Source organism: Lissotriton vulgaris, chromosome 1_1, assembly GCF_964263255.1.
Source record: "Lissotriton vulgaris chromosome 1_1, aLisVul1.2, whole genome shotgun sequence".
Classification (NCBI taxonomy): Eukaryota; Metazoa; Chordata; class Amphibia; order Caudata; family Salamandridae; genus Lissotriton; species Lissotriton vulgaris.
This window is the reverse complement of record NC_141685.1, coordinates 108,506,120-108,524,101: the sequence shown is the minus strand read 5'-3', so window position 1 is coordinate 108,524,101 and position 17,982 is coordinate 108,506,120. Positions and strand designations below refer to the sequence as shown.

Below are 17,982 nucleotides of genomic sequence, written 5' to 3'. Positions count from 1 at the left end.
CGGACAGGCGGTGATCCTCGGCAGACAGGACAGTGCCCTCAACACCCTCCTCCCCCCCCCCCCTCCGCTCCGCTCCGCTCCGCTCCTCGGTCGGGGGGGGGGTTCTGCTCGGAGCCTCGGGGAGGAGGCGAGGCTCGGACCGGTGCACTCTGGGTCAAGGTTTGAATCTCGGCGCCTCGGCCTCCGGGGACCCTCGGCGGGCGGGCGGTGTCTGTGTCTCCCAGGGAGGGGGTCGCTCCAGGCCAGGCCGCCCCGGGGGAGGGTTTACAAGGTAAGTAGAATAGAGTGAGGCGGTCAGAGTCCACGTGGACCCCCCACACCTGGAGGAGGCGGGGGAGCAAGTATCTGAAGCATTGTTTCCAAGGCGGGGGGGAGGGTCAGCCTTTCATCCTTCCGAGGCCGAGTGGGAACATGACGGAGCTGCACGGGGGGGGGGGGGAGTGGAGTGGAGTGGCGGCCCCCGACGGTGAGGAGAGCGCGCGGGCTGACCCTGACACGGAGCGCGTGAGCCGCGAGCTGACCCTGACACAGAGCGCGTGAGCCGCGAGCTGACCCTGACACGGAGCGCGTGACCCGCGGGGTGACCCTGACACGGAGCGCGTGAGCCGCGAGCTGACCCTGACACGGAGCGCGTGAGCCGCGAGCTGACCCTGACACGGAGCGCGTGACCCGCGGGGTGACCCTGACACGGAGCGCGTGACCCGCGAGCTGACCCTGACACGGAGCGCGTGACCTCACAGGTGCGTGGCCTGGATTTCACGTCATGACCCAGAGACCTATGAAAGGGGAAAAACGCCCACGTCACTGGAAGGGGGGAAGAGAAGAACCCGGAAGAAGCGGAGCACGAGGAACCGCCGAAGGTCGGCTGCCCACCGCTGACCCCAGAGACGAGAGGCCACGAGCCCAGTGTGCTGACCCCAGAGACGAGGGGCGCGCGAGGCCCACGCCGCCAGCTGACCCCAGAGGCGCACGAGGCCGACGCAGCGCTCCGCCACGTTCCTGCAGGCGCGCGGCCGACGCAGGTACGTGCCACCCTTTCAGAGGGGCCCGGGAGGGGTCACCCTCCATCACCCCCGGGGGTGCACCCCTGAACCCCCTCCTCTGCCGCGGGGCTCCCAGTGACTCTCTGAGGAGGAGTGACCTCCAGGGGTCCAGCTCGGGTCTGTCCCTCCCTCCATCACCCCGGGGGTGCACCCCTGAACCCCCTCCTCTGCCGCGGGGCTCCCAGTGACTCTCTGAGGTGGAGTGACCTCCTCCAGGGGTCCAGCTCGGGTCTGTCCCTCCCTCCATCACCCCCGGGGGTGCACCCCTGAACCCCCTCCTCTGCCGCGGGGCTCCCAGTGACTCTCTGAGGAGGAGTGACCTCCTCCGGGGGTCCAGCTCGGGTCTGTCCCTCCCTCCATCACCCCCGGGGGTGCACCCCTGAACCCCCTCCTCTGTCGCGGGGCTCCCAGTGACTCTCTGAGGAGGAGTGACCTCCTCCAGGGGTCCAGCTCGGGTCTGTCCCTACCTCCATCACCCCCGGGGGTGCACCCCTGAACCCCCTCCTCTGTCGCGGGGCTCCCAGTGACTCTCTCTGAGGAGGAGTGACCTCCAGGGGTCCAGCTCGGGTCTGTTCCTCCCTCCATCACCCCCGGGGGTGCACCCCTGAACCCCCTCCTCTGCCGCGGGGCTCCCGGTGACTCTCTGAGGAGGAGTGACCTCCAGGGGTCCAGCTCGGGTCTGTCCCTACCTCCATCACCCCCGGGGGTGCACCCCTGAACCCCCTCCTCTGTCGTGGGGCTCCCAGTGACTCTCTCTGAGGAGGAGTGACCTCCTCCAGGGGTCCAGCTCGGGTCTGTCCCTACCTCCATCACCCCCGGGGGTGCACCCCTGAACCCCCTCCTCTGTCGCGGGGCTCCCAGTGACTCTCTCTGAGGAGGAGTGACCTCCTCCAGGGATCCAGCTTGGGTCTGTCCTTCCTCTGTCGTGTTTAAGGTCTCTCAAAAGTGCCCCGGTGTGTGCGCCTCTTAGTCGTCCGAGACTGTAGCCCTGCCCGGATCCCCTCCACTTTCCCCTTTGTATTCCTTCTCCCTCTAGCCCTCAACTGCCACGCACTTTTTTCCCCCCGAAAGTGAAAATTTAATGGTAAGGTTGGAGGTTTTTAAAATTGGGTTTTATTACTAAAAAACATAACAATATTGTTGACTATCATATCAATTTGTCTTTTCTGTTCCTATTGCATCCTTCTTATTTTTTTTTCTAGTGTCCGAGTATTTATCTCATATATTTAAAAATTGTTATTGGCATTTGAAACAATACTTCCAATTTCACTGCCACGCTAGGCAGTGCAATATGAACAATCATACAACCATTTGTGACTGAGTTTTACCCCTCCTGCCTGTCACCTCCCCTGGTTCTCTGGGGGTTTCACGTGTCCCTAAGCAACTGGATAATTCTCCCGCTGCGTCACCCTTGTGTGGAGCACTCTCGTCTCATCTCACGCACCATATACATTGTTGTTTATCTCATTATCACTATCACTGAAGTCCAGGTTGAATGTCACCAGACAGGACACTCACCAACACGTATGGCAGGTTCTCACCTTAAGGCATGGCGTGAATTTGGTTATGTTATGCAATTAAGGTATAAGTGAGAGTTTAAACAAATGTCCCTTGTGTCGTCTCTCTGTTTCCCTAATTTTGATTACAGGCTTGCACTTTCAGGCATTACATTGGTTGTCCTGATTATGATCCTTCATTCCTACAGGATCGAAACGCCGCCGACAGTAGATGTAGTTTAAACACCAGTTCCCCATTGTGTGACATAATTATATTTTTACTACATGAGAAAAGCTAAGTTATTAGGTTTCATATGTACTAGCTTCTCACGAAAGAAAGATTGCCTGATGAACCTTTAACCCTTTTTGTTTGTTCAGCCCTGTTGTATGCTGTGGATACAGTATGAAGAAAAGATATCCCTAGTGAACCTATGCAAGACAACAAATTGTACTTAATGTAATTCAAGGACCCAAATAGAGGATCGCTCCACTCATTCACTAACTAATCACCTCAACAACAGTATTGTCGTGTATCATTTATTAGTATAAAAATATATTTGTACAAATACAATTGATTCATTAAAAAGCACTCATTTGAGAGCTAATCCTATAAAAACACTCATAAAAATACACTTAAACAATGTATGGGATACAAACTATAAAAACACAAATTTCACATAAGGCAGTACATTCAATTGGCATTGATAGGACTCAAAGATAAAAGGAAAAAAGATAAAAAGGAAGGATGAAAGCAGAAAAAGGAGAGACATACAAATGACATAGAACTTGTCAATGAGCTTTGCACGTTATGAGGTTACATTTACACCAAATCCTGACAATCTATAATTATTGTTCTGCAAAATTGGTGTTTATTTCCCTTAATCGTGCAGTAGAGCGCAGACGCGTTTCGATGGTCTTATTGATAGGTTACCATCTTTATCAAGACTATTTTAATTAGTCTCTCCCACTACTTTCGGCACTGGATGGTTGCCCTTGCTGTCGCAGAACTCCTGCGGATAAACATATTGCCGTCAGTGTCTTACTTGTCATGCATTTAAAAACAGACAGCTTTTCTAGTTTTTGATAATTCTCATCTCTGAACATGTCTATAATGGTCAAGGTGCTCAATATCATCACATTTCTCATCTCTATATTTAAACCAGATTTTTTGGACCAGTGAACTTACAATTTTACAGAACCATATATCCACAGTTGCAGAGAGTGAAAGATCTACCTTTCTACTATACACAGGATGAGATATTTTTCACAATTTAACGAGGTTCACAGTCTGATTTACATATTAAATTCCACCCTTCTTATGCATTGCACTGTTTTTGCCCATTCGGGCAGGATTGTATATAAAACTGTGCTATTGCTTTATTAATTTTCTAATATGGTTCTGTACCCTCACTGCAATATCGCAATGTTATTGTTCTATATAAATTTATTTTACCTTTCACATATTACTGGGTCTTATATGTATATTCAGCTTAAATGGTCGGATGTTCTTTCCCCAAGTCATACTCTAAAAAAATGAATACACTGGCATTGGCTCTGTACGTTTAGTCACTCTACTCTCCAAATGTCCCTTGTTAGCTGCATGCTAGTATTACTGTTTTCGGTTCTGTTCCTGATCCTATTAGTCCCAGGTTCAAACAATCACTTTACTCGTTTTTCATAGACTCTTCCCTGTTGGCTTTTCTGCATTTGAAGATAAAAGTATATGCCAGTTTAGTATTACTCATTATTACAGCTGTTTATCACGTTTTCATGGCACGTTTTTTTTTTTAATTTAACTTGGATTTATCTTCAGCTTTATTGGGTGTTCAAGTGCTACACTGTTCCCTTTGCGTTTTTCCTGGGACTTTCCAGTGCGCCAGTCTGTTGGTTAGATTATGGAAAAAAGGGATCTATTGTTTATTATTGTTACCTTTATTTTTGTTATTATAAGTTTGAACCCCTTCATTCCCCTACTTACAGATTAAAAGTCTGTTTTTCCTCTTACGGGGTGGGTATCATTTCGCTGGCCGTTTCTATAAAAAAAAAAACAGATAGAACTGTTTGTTAGTTTTATGTTAGAGTTGCATGTAGGGGTTCCCTAACTGACTCTGTTAGCCGTCCGCTTGGTAAGAGCTCTTACCTGAGAAAGACAGAATCTTCGTCTCCCGCACCCCTCGTCCTTCACGATCAGTCGGTATCTCTCGCTGCCCGCCGGTCGTCTCACGTCCAATTAAACGAAGAGACCGATACCTGTTTCTCGTTGTTTTTAAATATCGCGTTCTATTTTGTGATTGGGCAAGGCTCTCTGGTTTCAGGTGAGCGCGAAGAGGTACTTAATTCTGAGCGGCAAGTTTTCCTACTTTGTTTACTTCCGCTTTTACTATGAGTTCCAAGCCTCGTTTTCGTAAGCGGCCATCTTTGATATTCTCGCATGGAATGGGACGCGTTATTTGTTCCATTCACCGCTAACATTCTTGTTTTGCCCATTCTCATGCTTCATACTCTATTTTATAGTCACCTAATATCGTTGTTCTCATTGTTATCATATACAACCACAATTTATTTCTATTTGGTTAATAGCCTAATAAATGTTATTATTTTATTTGTTTATCAACGAGTCACTTCTTATGTTCTAAATTCAGCAGCTATTTAGTTTAAGTGCTCTATGCTCTGGGTATACCTAAATTTTACATGCACTTATCTAAAGGGTGCATCCAAATAGATTTTTAAAGGGCATCAGTTGTTGTTGATGTATACTATTCCCTGTCTTACATGTGTAAAGTGGCATAGTATCCAGAAACATGACCAGGCTTAAATCTAATCATTGGTTTGCCACAATTCTCATCCAGTCCTCTCTGGAATTTAATCCTTTGTTTATCGTGTCCAAGTATATCATGAACCACTGTTCTCGTGATTTGCGTATAATTTCAACATTGCCACCTCTTCTGCTTACGCTCACCTTTTCCAGGATATACCATGTGAATTCATTGCATCCATGTTTCTTCATTTTGTAATGGTCTGTTAGGGGAGCGTTTTCTTTTAGATTTTTAATTGCCGATCTGTGTTCCAGTAGTCTAGTCCGGAGTTCCCTCCCTGTCTCGCCAACGTAGCCGTAGCCACATGGGCAGATTAAGAGGTACACTACACTCTTACTTCTGCAGTTGTTTAGACTCTGAGGGTTCAATATTTTTCCATTGAAGTTGAATGTTTTACCTTCAATGCAATTTGGGCAAATGGAACATGATCCGCATTTATAATTGCCTTGTGCCTTCTTATTACCTGTCAAAGTGCTTTGGGATGGACCCCTGGAATTTTTATAAGTATGTACCAATGCGTTCTTAATTGTCTTATTCCTCCTGAAGGAAAACAGAGGTTTAGGTATTGGTGTTGACAATTCGCTGTTCAGAATTTTCCAGTTTCGGTTCACAATATTTTTTAATTTGTTACTTAGACCTGAGTATTGGCTGACAAAATCTATTCTATTTGCTGTTTTCTCTTTGTTCATGTCTAAGAGAGCCTCCCTATTATAAAATCTAGCCCTTTTCAGGGATGATTTTATTAGTTTTTTTGGATAGCCTCTATCTAGCAGTTTCTTCTCTGTGATCTCTTGCATGATGGTAAAAGTCATCTAGGTTCGTACAGTTCCGTCGTATACGCAGAAATTCCCCAAAGGGAATGTTGTCTTTCTGGGATTTTGGATGGTTGCTTTGATATTTTAGCAAACTGTTTTTGTCCGTTGGCTTTAGTGTACAATTCTACCTCCAATTTTCCTTGGGTATCTTTCAATTTGATATCTAAAAAATCTACACTGCTGTTGCTGGAATGTGCGGTAAATCTAAGATTGTTGTCCCCTAAATTGAGCCATTCTAAAAAGGAAGACAGCTCCTCACTGGCACCGTTCCAGACAAAAATTATATCGTCGATGAAACGATGCCAGTGGGTAACATTTTCAAAATAGGGTGCTGCCTCGTTGTGGATGTGTCTTGATTCAAAATTAGCCACATAGAGGCAAGCCAGACTGGGGGCACAAGTGGCCCCCATGCTGGTCCCATTGACCTGTTTATAAAGATCCTCTTTGAACAAGAAAATATTGTTTTTCAGGACTAATTGGATGCAGCCCAAAATGAATGCTTTGTGGCCATCATTGAGGTCAATATCCCCCAGGATGGTTGATATGACTTTAATGGTATCGTCCTGGGGGATATTTGTATATAAGGCCTCAAGGTCTAAAGTGACCAGATATTGGGTGTCCCTATTGAAAGCCATACCTTCAAAGATGGAAATTGTGTGGGCTGTATCCTTCAAATTGGATTTCTGGGCCTGTACCACTGGACGTAAAAAATGGTCCGCATATTTGCTAAGTGGTTCTAATAAAGATCCAAGACTGCTGACAATTGGGCGCATGGGAGGGTTTTCAGTATTCTTGTGGATTTTAGGTAATCCGTATATTGCTGGAATTATCGGATTCCTATTCAGTAAAAAATTATATTCATCATCACAGATTACACCATTCTCTCTGCCCTGAGTTAAAAAGATAGCAACATCTCTTTTTAATGTATCTATTGTTTTATATAAAGTGGGGATATATAGTGATCTGTTACATCTAAGAGGGACTTCATTTTATTGTCATAGTCTATACTGTTAAAAATCACAACCCCACCCCCCCTTATCGGCGGGTTTTATGGTTATTTGATCACAATCCTGTAGATCTTTTATTGCTGTTCTTTGACTTTTTGATAGATTGTTTGTTGTGTTCCCTACTGTTGCTAAGGTATTCCTTACTTCTATCTCCACTATCCTCTCGAATAATTCTACATTCCTTTCTATCTGGTTCAGGCTAGGGGTAAAGGTTGATTTGGGGGGGAGGAGCCTAACCGGCAACCATGATGGCCGCCTGATTCCTCGGCTCCGCCGACCCTCTCGCCTTTCTCCCGGTTTCTGCCCTATCCTGTTGCTTATCCTGCTATTAAGTAGCGTCGGCGGAACCGGGAGGCGACCCCGGATCTATTGGTGTGCTTTCTTGCTCGATCCCGGCAGTGAGACTACTGGAACGTCTCCGCCTCCTCCTGGCGCTGCGCGGCTGTGGCCGGGTCTTTGTTCTCGGACTGGGTCCGGCCCTGCTCACACCAACAGCCACCATCACCGGCGGATCGGACACGGCGGCGTAAGACTCGTCCTGCTCCCTGTAACCTGCTTCATCGCTTCACGGGCCGCTGCTGCGGGGAACACATTGTATCGTGTCTTTCACCCGGAGACGACTTTGCTGGATACTTTGTCTCCCAACGGGCTGGGCTGGGCGCCATTTTCCAGCCTGCTCTCCTTTCCTGAGACAGCAGACCTTGGGCTGCTACCGAAGATACACCTGTCTGCCCACGCCACGCTGATACTTTGTACACATGGAGTGTGCTTCCCCTGTACCTCAGGACTGGTTGTGCCAAGACTCGTGTCTGCGCAGTGCCCAGCTGACTGCGGATGGTGATGGTGGATGGCTTATGGGACAGTGCTGCACTTATTCGCCTCGCATGCAGAGGACTGCTGAATCCTCTTTTCCCGATGCACCAGTGCTGATTGGTGACGTTTTGGATGCCCTAGTTACTCTGAGAGCGGCTCTACACTCTTCTGCCCGTGTATTGGGAGACCGGCTGGATTTGATTTCTCCTGTGACACCATTGCTTGACCATGGACACCTCCGGGAGCAGGACACTGCGCCACACTCTGCTACTGCCTTCTGTTGTTCCTCCTCTCCGGCTGTTATCGACACACTGAGGGTGCGAGATCCTACTACAGTTGAGATGCCGGCTGTACTATCCTTGGGGCGAACTGAAGTTTCGGGGGATATGATGTGGCTGGAGCCGCGCAGCCGGGCGCCATGTCTAGCTGCTCCTCCTGAGGTCCCCGGCATGACTTGTTCCCCATCCTGACGCGGCTCCTATTGCCTGGGCTCGCCAATTCCGGGGGATCTCTGTTGTGCATTATCCCTTTTTGTGCCACGGATACCTACATGGCTGTGTATCGGATGGATTTTAACGATCGTCCCCCCACTCGGATCTGGATACTTGGCTCGCTTGCCTCCTTCAAGATGTCTTCCATGAGGCCGGACTATGTTGCTGCTTCGCATCGCAGGGGGCAGGGTTGAGTGTGCCTCCCACTATGTCGGGATTGTTTCCACTTGTACTGCTGGGACACTGATGGACTGCCGGGGATACTGAACATGGGTATTGTATTGGTCGCGGGGTCTGGGATCGGGCGGCCGGAGTGATAAGTGATGGTAGTTTTGGGAATATCGGCTGGCCCTCCTCCGGCCTTATGTGTATTACGTTTTTTCTTTTTCTTCTCTTCTTCCCTTTTCTGTTCTAATTTTCGGGTTCGGTTTGTGGGCGACAGGCACGCTGCTTGGGGGGGGGGGGGGTAGGCCGTAGCCTCCGCATACGTGCAGGGTGGGGGGTTGGGGGTAGGGATTTTGTTTTAGTTTCAGTTTCTATGGGCCTTCTTTCTCTCGTCTTTTCTTTCTTTCTCTTTCTCTTTTCTTTCCTTTGGGTCAGTCAGGTGCTTCGGGGTAGTGATACCTATTCTCTCCGCTGTTGATACTGTCACTTTCGTGGATTTGGGTGTACTGAGTCCGTGGGGCGGGCGATGGCCAACATGTACTGTTTTATTGTGCAACTATCCTGATGGTTATTATCCTTTGTTGCTTTTAATTTCTCTCCCTCATTTTGCTACTGAATCGCTGGTTCGTTGCCTGCCATTTGCTTTCGGTGGATTGAATGCATCTGATCCTTCTAATCTACAAAATTTAAAAAACTTAACCTAATTCCTCCTGTACCTGGCGGTCCCGCTTTATTCAAGTCACGTCTTGAACACGTATCGCGTGGGTTTTCTTTGGGACTGCTGGGTTGTTCTATTCTTACTTTTTGTGCTACTGACTGCTTTCGAGGCCGGCCTGTATGGTTGTGGGCCCGTATCTGTATGCTTACTATGCACAATAAAGGTTTTCAAAATTTTTTTTTTAAAAAGGTTGATTTGGGTTTAAAACCAGTTGTATTTTGTTTGGGTTCATAATCTCTATCTGCGAAAAATCTATTGAGTCTTACTTTCCTGAAAAAGCTTTTTATGTCTTTCTCAAGTTCAAATTTGTTGGGTGGGGCACTAGCTGTGGATACAGGACTGTGTCCCACTTCATAATTCTTGTTTGATATTGCCTTGCATTATTTTCATTGATTAAATCCTAGGGTCCGGCTGGACACCTTACTTATTATAGTGCACATTGTGGCCTATAATTATTCATTAGCTGTCACATCCTCCTTTGTCAAGGACCGTTGTTTCAAGATAATACGAGTACCCTTGGTCCTTGCCTACCTAGCGGGTTCCCTTGTCTCTCCAATTAATATATTGGCAGAGACTGGTAGTTTTTTTGGGCGAGTTATATCTAAAGAGTGTGGCAGTGTGTTTCAATGTGCTCATTCGAGCTGATACCCTGGCAGAATCAGTGATGACTGCGTCAAAGTTGAGGACACTATCCAGAGTGCACTTTGCCGTTTTCGTGCTCTAGAGTGGCCTCACTTCATGTGAGGTACCGGGTTTGTAGGGACCCGGCGGTGCCAGGAAAACACCCAGAGACCTCTTGAGTTCTTCCTGTTTTGGCCCACAGAACCACAGAGTCTTCTAGGTGATGTCAAGGATCGAGTTTATTGGCTGCAACCAGTAACGGGTGTCCTAGAAGTACAACAGCGTGAAGCGCATGTAGGTTCTTAGGAGACTGCTCGTTTTTACTGAACCAGTGTTCTCTTTTTATACAAAATATTACCCTTCAGGCAAGAATTCTTCGTTTTTACAGTTTGTCATATAAATACTTCTACTACAAAGAAAAAGCAGTCATGATGGCAAGCCCATATTTTTGTTTGTCCAGTTTGTGATAGATTACCCAGCAAGGCCCAGAACTTCCATCAGATATCGATGAACCCTCAATAAAATCGGGCGCCTCCTCCTTGTAAAACTAGTCATAAAGAAGAAACAGGGACAGGTGTGTGTGAGATTAGCCTAGCTTGTATGCGATGAACGGTTTATGACATGTTGTGCCTCAATGCTAATCTCGCTCGGCCATTGGGATGAGAACTGCCCGAACAGGTTTGGCTTGAGGCAGTGGAGTCAGCTCGCCCAGGTCACAGAGGAGTCAGCAAAGGTGTACGTGTCCTTTCAGATCGACTTCGGCCTTCGTCATTTTGACTATGTAAGGGCAATCACAAGATGGATGCCGCTCACAAAATGGAACCCGAGGGTTCAAGACAGAAACTACGATTTAAGGGTGATTTCGTCACTCAATCATGACGCAAATACACAGGTATAATGTCTAGATCATTACCGGTCTGCCGATACCAAACTCGTTATGGTACGATGATATTTTATGACACGAGTGTAGTGTTTCGGTACCATACAACAGCAGGGTCCAGAATTTTCAGTACCACAGACCCTCCTTTTGCCCTTATATAGGCAATAACCTATACTCACGCTAATCTGAGTCCAGGTCTGTGTGCATAAAGTCATTGAGATGCTGCTGTAGCATCATCCTGTTACTTAGTTCATCTCTTGATACAGGCTTCCTTACACATGATGTAGCACAGAGGCCACATATTCCAGGAGCGCACTGTACACACAAACAGAACAGAACAGAATGGCTAAGACCATCCCAATGAATATCAGAATCTTCCATCCCCAGGCAGAGATCAGTTTCCAGAACCACCCCATTAAGGACCAGTCTCCTTCATCCACATGAATGGACTCAGAAATCTTATGCAGTTTGAAGATGGCCTGGTATACTGTCTCAGCGTTATCTGGGATGAAGATGCAGCAACTGGATTGGATCACTTTACATACCCCACCACGGTCTGCAAGTATGACATCTAAGGCAACCCTGTTCTGAAGGGTCATAAGGCGGTCCGACTGGAGCTCCGCAGTCAAGTTACTAAGGGCAGCAGGCCATTTCGATAACGGCCGATTCAACTACCCTCGTCAATTGGCGAATGTTCCTGCTGTTCACCATAGGCCCCCAAAACGGCAGAAAACCTTTCGCGAAATCCCCAAATTCTTGTTCCGCATTGTCGTCTTTGCTCACAACACCCCTAACTGTCCTTGTCCGATGGTAATCTGTCTCGGCCGTGTAGGTGGGTGGCAGCAGGAACGAGATAAAACATGTGCCCGAAAAGTCAGGGGGCAACCATGTGTATGCTCTATCATGGCAGACGAAGTAGGTACCTTTAGCCGCTAAAAACAAAGGGGAGGTCTGAGACGAGAAGACATTGGTCTCAGTACAGACACTCTTCCCTAGCTGAGCTCTGGGGTTTTTGCCATTTCCTTGCAGACATAGGTGACCTTGGTGGGGTACTATCCAGATTGGGGAGGATTTCTTTGCTCGCTGGCTCTCACTTAAGGAAATTCCATATTTTGTTACATTCCATCTACTGTAAGGCTTCAGTTCATCTCTGGGAATCGTTCTATACGTGTCGATATCTCTACTCATATTTTTAATTCCTGCCACTAGTGCCTTGTTGCTCGAGTTTCTTCCTGGGAAATATGGTTCAAGGGAAAACAGGAACATTGTTTGAAATGCCCACAGAGAACCATGGCAGGACAAAATATGGGATGCCCTTATCTGTCGTGTGTGGCATAAGTCCACATACCTAACAATTTGTCGTGTTCATTACAGACTGGTGCTGGTGTAGGAGCTGAACGAATTAGTTATTTATGAATTCTAATCTTCTGGCAGACTCGTGTTCAGGTAGGGGGTGAAAAGAATGCTGCGAAACAGTAGGAGGAGGTGTGGGCTGTGTGGTGTGGGCAAATGATACTCGAAAGGTGAATAAAGCATAGCCCACCAAAAACATCATTATACTACACAACATGAAAATGCATATTATTAAAAATCGCGTTTTTGCCATCACAGTGTATATTCTCGTTTCAAAGTTCGTTGATCTGGCAGGTCTCTCCATCTGGGGAAACTCCATCCTCTAAGTTGCTGCCCGCGGTGGGAGATTGTTTCTGCTAAAGAGTGCTTCTGTCAGTTTAGGGCAACTCCCTTAGACCAACCAGAACTGTCGACCTAACCGTCTCCAGCTGCACTCCAAAGACTGTGGCAACCGCGGCCCTAGCAGCAGAACCGGATGGCAGTTCAAAAATCAAAAATTAGCAAGTTTCCTGGATGAGAGAGCTGCACAATCAAAAAGAAAAGTATTTATTTGTCCATAGTCATAGGTCTTGGCCTCAAGTTATAACGGTTTCGACCAGGGGCTGTGTGGTCTAAAAACAGGAGTTCAGGCTCAGTAGTGTCCAACTGCATTGACGGTGGCACAGATCCTTGTAGAATGTTATCGCTTTCTTTTTCAGAAGTAGTTACTTTCAGACGTGCATCACTGAAGGGTAAGAAAGTAGGCACAGTCTCAGTCTCAGAGTCCGCAATTCCCTCCTGGACCCATCGGTCATAGGGCAGAGGTAACGGGACCCTCTTGCAATGGGTCCCGTGGATCCAGTTCTTCTTTCCTTCCACTCGAACTGACGATCTTGTGGATAGGAGAACTAGGTGAGGGCCGGTCCACCGGGGCTGGTCATTCCTCGTTCGCTGGAAATTTTTCACGAGGACATATGTTCCAGGATCGATAGGGTGTCTCGGAGCTTCAGAGGCCTGTGGCGGACTGTCGTAGACCTGTTGATGTAAAACACGCAATTTAGCCGTCAATTCATACAGATAGTCCAGCAGTACAGGATGCTCTATTTCACTAAACCTGGTGGGCCTTGGCACTCCCCATATGTTGGCTGGGCGGCCGAACACAATTTCATGTGGACTAAGTCCCAATCTAGAGTGAATAGTCATTATTGTGGATAGGAGCGCCAAGGGCAGAGCATCAGGCCATTTAAGACCTGTGCTTGCTTGAATCTTAGCCAATATCAATGTTAACGTGCCGTTGTAGCACTCTACTAGTCCAGCTGATTGGGGCTGATTTGCAGCTTGGAACTTCTGGTGTATGCCTAGCCCTTCACACACTTTCATCATCACTCGTCCCACGAATTCACTCCCATTATCACTCCAGACCATTCTAGGCATTCCAAACCTGGGGAAGAACTCTTTGACAAGGGCTTTAGCTGTGGATAAGGCAGTATTGTCCTTAAGGGGATATGCTTCGACCCACCTTGAAAAGGCACAAACAACAACGAGTACGTATTTCAGATTGTTGCACCTTTCCATGTGGATGAAATCTAGCTGCAAAACCTCGAACGGATACGTTGGAGGCGCAAAATGACCAGTTGGAGTTGGGGTTCCCTTACCAGGATTGTACTTCAGACACACCATACAGTTCTTGACCACATTCTCTGCACATTTAGGGATTCCGCTATTCTGCCATACTGGAGCCAACAACTTACAGATCCCTTTCACACTGATGTGAGCCATCCCATGAGCCATCGTCACCACAGCAAGCACATATGCATCGGGTAACAGCCATCTCTGATGTTCCGACAATTCAACCCAACAATCATTCGCTTCCAGTTTACCCCTGCTTTCTCTCCATTCATTCACCTCTTTTTCTGTGGCTTCGGATTGGATAGACTTCACACTCTCGATCGTATCTGCACACATATCAACATCACCAATCCATCTCGCAGGGCCTGCAACATACATTCGGCTCATGACATTCCTTGCAGTTTCTTTTGCGACTTCATCTGCAAACGCGTTTCCACGACCAACATCATCTGTCACCTTTTTGTGTGCACTGCATTTCACAATCGCAACTTGTAATGGCAAGGTCAGTGACTCGAGAAGCTCATTTACTAACTGACCGTGTTGGATTTTTGTACCATGCGAAGTCAGGAACCCACGTTCACGCCACAATCGTCCAAAACTGTGAGCCACGCCAAAGGCGTATTGGCTGTCCGTGTACACATTCACCCGTTTTCCTTTTGCCAACACACATGCTCTTGTAAGTGCAATCAATTCTGCTGCTTGCGCGGAATTGTGTTGGATACGTGCAGCTTCAACAATCGTGTGCAGTGTTGTCACAGCATATGCCGCAGTCGTATCACCATTTGGCAACTTGAAACATGAACCATCAACCCATAAGGTATCATTACATTCAGGAAGAGGAGTGTCCTGTAAGTCTACTCTCCCTTTTGTCTCTTCTTCTGTCCTAAAACAGCAGTCATGTTGTTCGACCTCATCTGTCTCTACTGGAATGGGCAAAACGTGGCTGGGTTGAGAGTGTGTCACACCTCTTAATGTGTACGTGACTCGCTAGCAGTGTCAGTTCATAACTTGACAGTCGAGCACTAGTTAAATGCTGTTTCCTTGTTCTGTTTAGCAAAATGTCTACTGCATGTGGGACCATGACAATTAGGGTATTATTCATTACTAGCCCAGCAGACTATCGAATACAGACAGCTGCTGCCGCAGTGGCCCTCAAGCAACTTGGCAATGCCTTAGCTACCGGGTCTAGAGTTGCTGAAAAGTACGCACATGGACGCTGTTTGCCACCAAAAGGCTGTGTCAGAACTGATAATGCACGACCTTCCTTCTCGTGGACATACAACGTAAAAGGCTTACTGTAGTCGGGGGTACCCAACACAGGAGCCGAACACAATGCATCACGCAACTCGGAAAAACTTGTCTGACACTCTTCAGACCACGGAATGGGTTTCGGTGTATCCTTGCAAGTTAATGCCACCAAAGGTTTGGCCAACAAGGAGAAATTTGGTATCCATTGTCTGCAATATGATGTAATGCCCAAGAAAGCACGCACTTCTCTCTGTGTTCTTGGGACACTCAATTTTGCAATTGCCTGTATTCTTTCTGGGGTCAGCTTTCTTCCCTCCTTCGATAAGATGTGACCTAAGTAGGTCACTTCTTGTCGACAATATTGTAATTTTGAAAGAGAGACTTTGTGGCGCAGATCACATAAATGACGCAACAACGACAAAGTGGCTTGCTTGCAAATCTCCTCAGCATCTGCAGCGACTAGTAAATCATCTGCGTACTGAATAAGCTTTGCGCCATCAGGTAGAACAATCGCGTCAAGCTGCGATTTCAGAGCCTGACTGAATATCGATGGACTTTCACAGTAGCCCCGAGGAGCGCGTTTCAAGCGGAAACTTCGGCCTCCTAAATTGAAGCCAAAAATATCCCTGCTCTCCTCCGCAATCGGGATGCTGAAGAAAGCATTCTTCAAGTCAATCACCGAGAACCAAGTGGCTGACGCTGGAACCATAGTCAATAAGGCAGTGATATCGGGAACAACTGGAAACTGTGGCACAACATTCTTGTTCACTTCTCTAAGATCAATCACAAACCTATAAACCGGTGGCTGGGAAGGATCAGTGCGCTTCAAAACCGGCAGAACAGGACTATTACAAATGTTGCCTGTTGTCTCTTCAATGACATCTTTCTCAATCAGATCATAAATTATTGCTAACGCCTTTTCTCCTTCACTAGAAATCTTGTATTGGGGAATATGTGGCAGTCTAACATTAGCTTTCAATGTTATAACATATGGCGCTATTTCCAAAAGACCCACATCATTGGATCCAGTAGCCCAAAGTATCTGGAAGAGAAGAAAATTCTGTTGGAAGCTTTTCCCTCGACAAATACATTGGAGAAACCACTTTCTTGCCCACAGTAAGTTGTACTCCCGAAGGAGAACAGTACAAAGTCGCATATAATCTCTTTAACAGATCCAATCCCAACAAGTTTTCACCACAACATGTGGTAAGAATGAGAGGTGCTTCTAATTCACATGGTCCAACCGAAAGAGACATAGGACTAGAGATTGGGTTCCTAACCGGGGCGCCAGAAAAACCTACTGAAACATTCATTTCGCCAGACAAAGGTGCGCCAGGAAGTTTTGAGTGCATAATAGAACTCTTTGTAGCACCAGTATCCAACAGAAAAGGCTCTGACACACCTGATGTAATCACCTCAACATAAGGTCCATTCTGATCTACTGGAACTGAAACAACTCCCTCTCTTTGTCCATGGCTGTCCTAGCAATCATTACCCTCATTCTCGTTCTCTGCATAGTAGTCCTCAGCATAGTACTGAGCTGTCCTAGAAGACGCATTATTCTGTTGGTCAAAACTGTTCATAGAATTCTGAGGCGGAAAGGGACGAGCGTTTTGGGGGAAATTTCCACGGCCCCTACCTCTAGGAGCTTGTTGAACACCTCGACCTCTCGCACCAGAAACACCATTCATGCGCTGTAACAAAACCGGACAATTAACCTTGAAATGACCCTGCTCTTTGCAGTACGCACATTGGTTCGGACCATACGGTAAACGCTGTTGAGAAGACTCGTTTCTTTGCGAGTTCCTCGAATACTGTTGGGGTTGCTGAAAATCGTGCTGACTAGTAGTACGAGGCGGATAAGATTGCTGGAGAAGGACTTTATTTTTCAATTCTTTAGTCTTTTTATCTGCCTTCTCTAGCTCATCTTTGCGTCTATTCTCATAGTACTGGGCTGTGGCTAGTATCTGCTGACGTGGAAACAGCCCAAGCACTCTCGGAATCCTTCAACTTGTTGCATAATTCAGGAAGTAGATTATGTACAAATTTGTCGACAAACAATCTCTGGCCACCCTCAGTAGCCATATCCTGACCACTATGATCGACGTAAGTCTCTTCGAACCGCGTGAAAAAGTCAGACACATTCTCATCTTTCTTCTGTTTGCATGCAGACAACTTGTCCCAATTCACACGTAATTCGGGCATCAGAGTCTTCATATACGTTATAATTCTACCAGGAAGTTCCGCTACTAAAGGCTCGGGCTTAGAGCCACCAACTTGTCTCGCATCAGCAGTAGCAATATTAACCCATGTATCACCTATCTCTTGGTCATGATCTGCATGACGAATCTTTCCCCATAAAGGCTGTGGAACAACATTTCCAAATAACATGTCTATGTCGGATAAATTCATGATACAGGAGCTTGCAGTCTGTGACAATTCCTTATAATACCCTGCAGTATTTTTACGGGGATCAGGCAATGTCTGTTTGAGCGCTAAAACCTCAGATCTTTTCCAAGGAACATGTACCCATACACGCTGAAAATGCGGCGGAATGGCTGGATTCGCATTTGCATCACCTTCCCTCCAAACTGGGGGAACCTCTCTCATGGGATACTGTCGCACCTTTTTCCTACCTGGCATGTCATGCTCAGAAGGTGATCGAGAATTGCTTCCCTTACTCCTATAAGACAATAACATCTCAATCGCTTGTTCAACGTCGGCACCCACGATCATGCCATCTCCGAACTTGAACCGCATACGGAATAATTTAGACATGTCGTACTTTGGATCATTTCCCTCCAAATCTTCACAGAGGAAGATACACATTTGTTCAAAAACATATCTCTGTGTAGATGCTTCCCACTGACGGAAGACTTCCATGACGGACTGAACGTCATACTTTACA

At 46.9% G+C, this 17,982-nt stretch overlaps 1 protein-coding gene across 1 annotated transcript in view; it reads left to right on the top strand.

Moving 5' to 3' along the window:
* The first annotated feature begins 806 nt into the window (after positions 1 to 806).
* LOC147737632 (uncharacterized) overlaps positions 807 to 17,982 on the top strand; it is a 136,367-nt gene continuing 119,191 nt past the window's right edge. The window contains exon 1 of the mRNA XM_086939497.1: positions 807 to 1,022. The gene's annotated coding sequence lies outside the window, so the exon portion shown is untranslated. The remainder of the gene's footprint in view (positions 1,023 to 17,982) is intronic.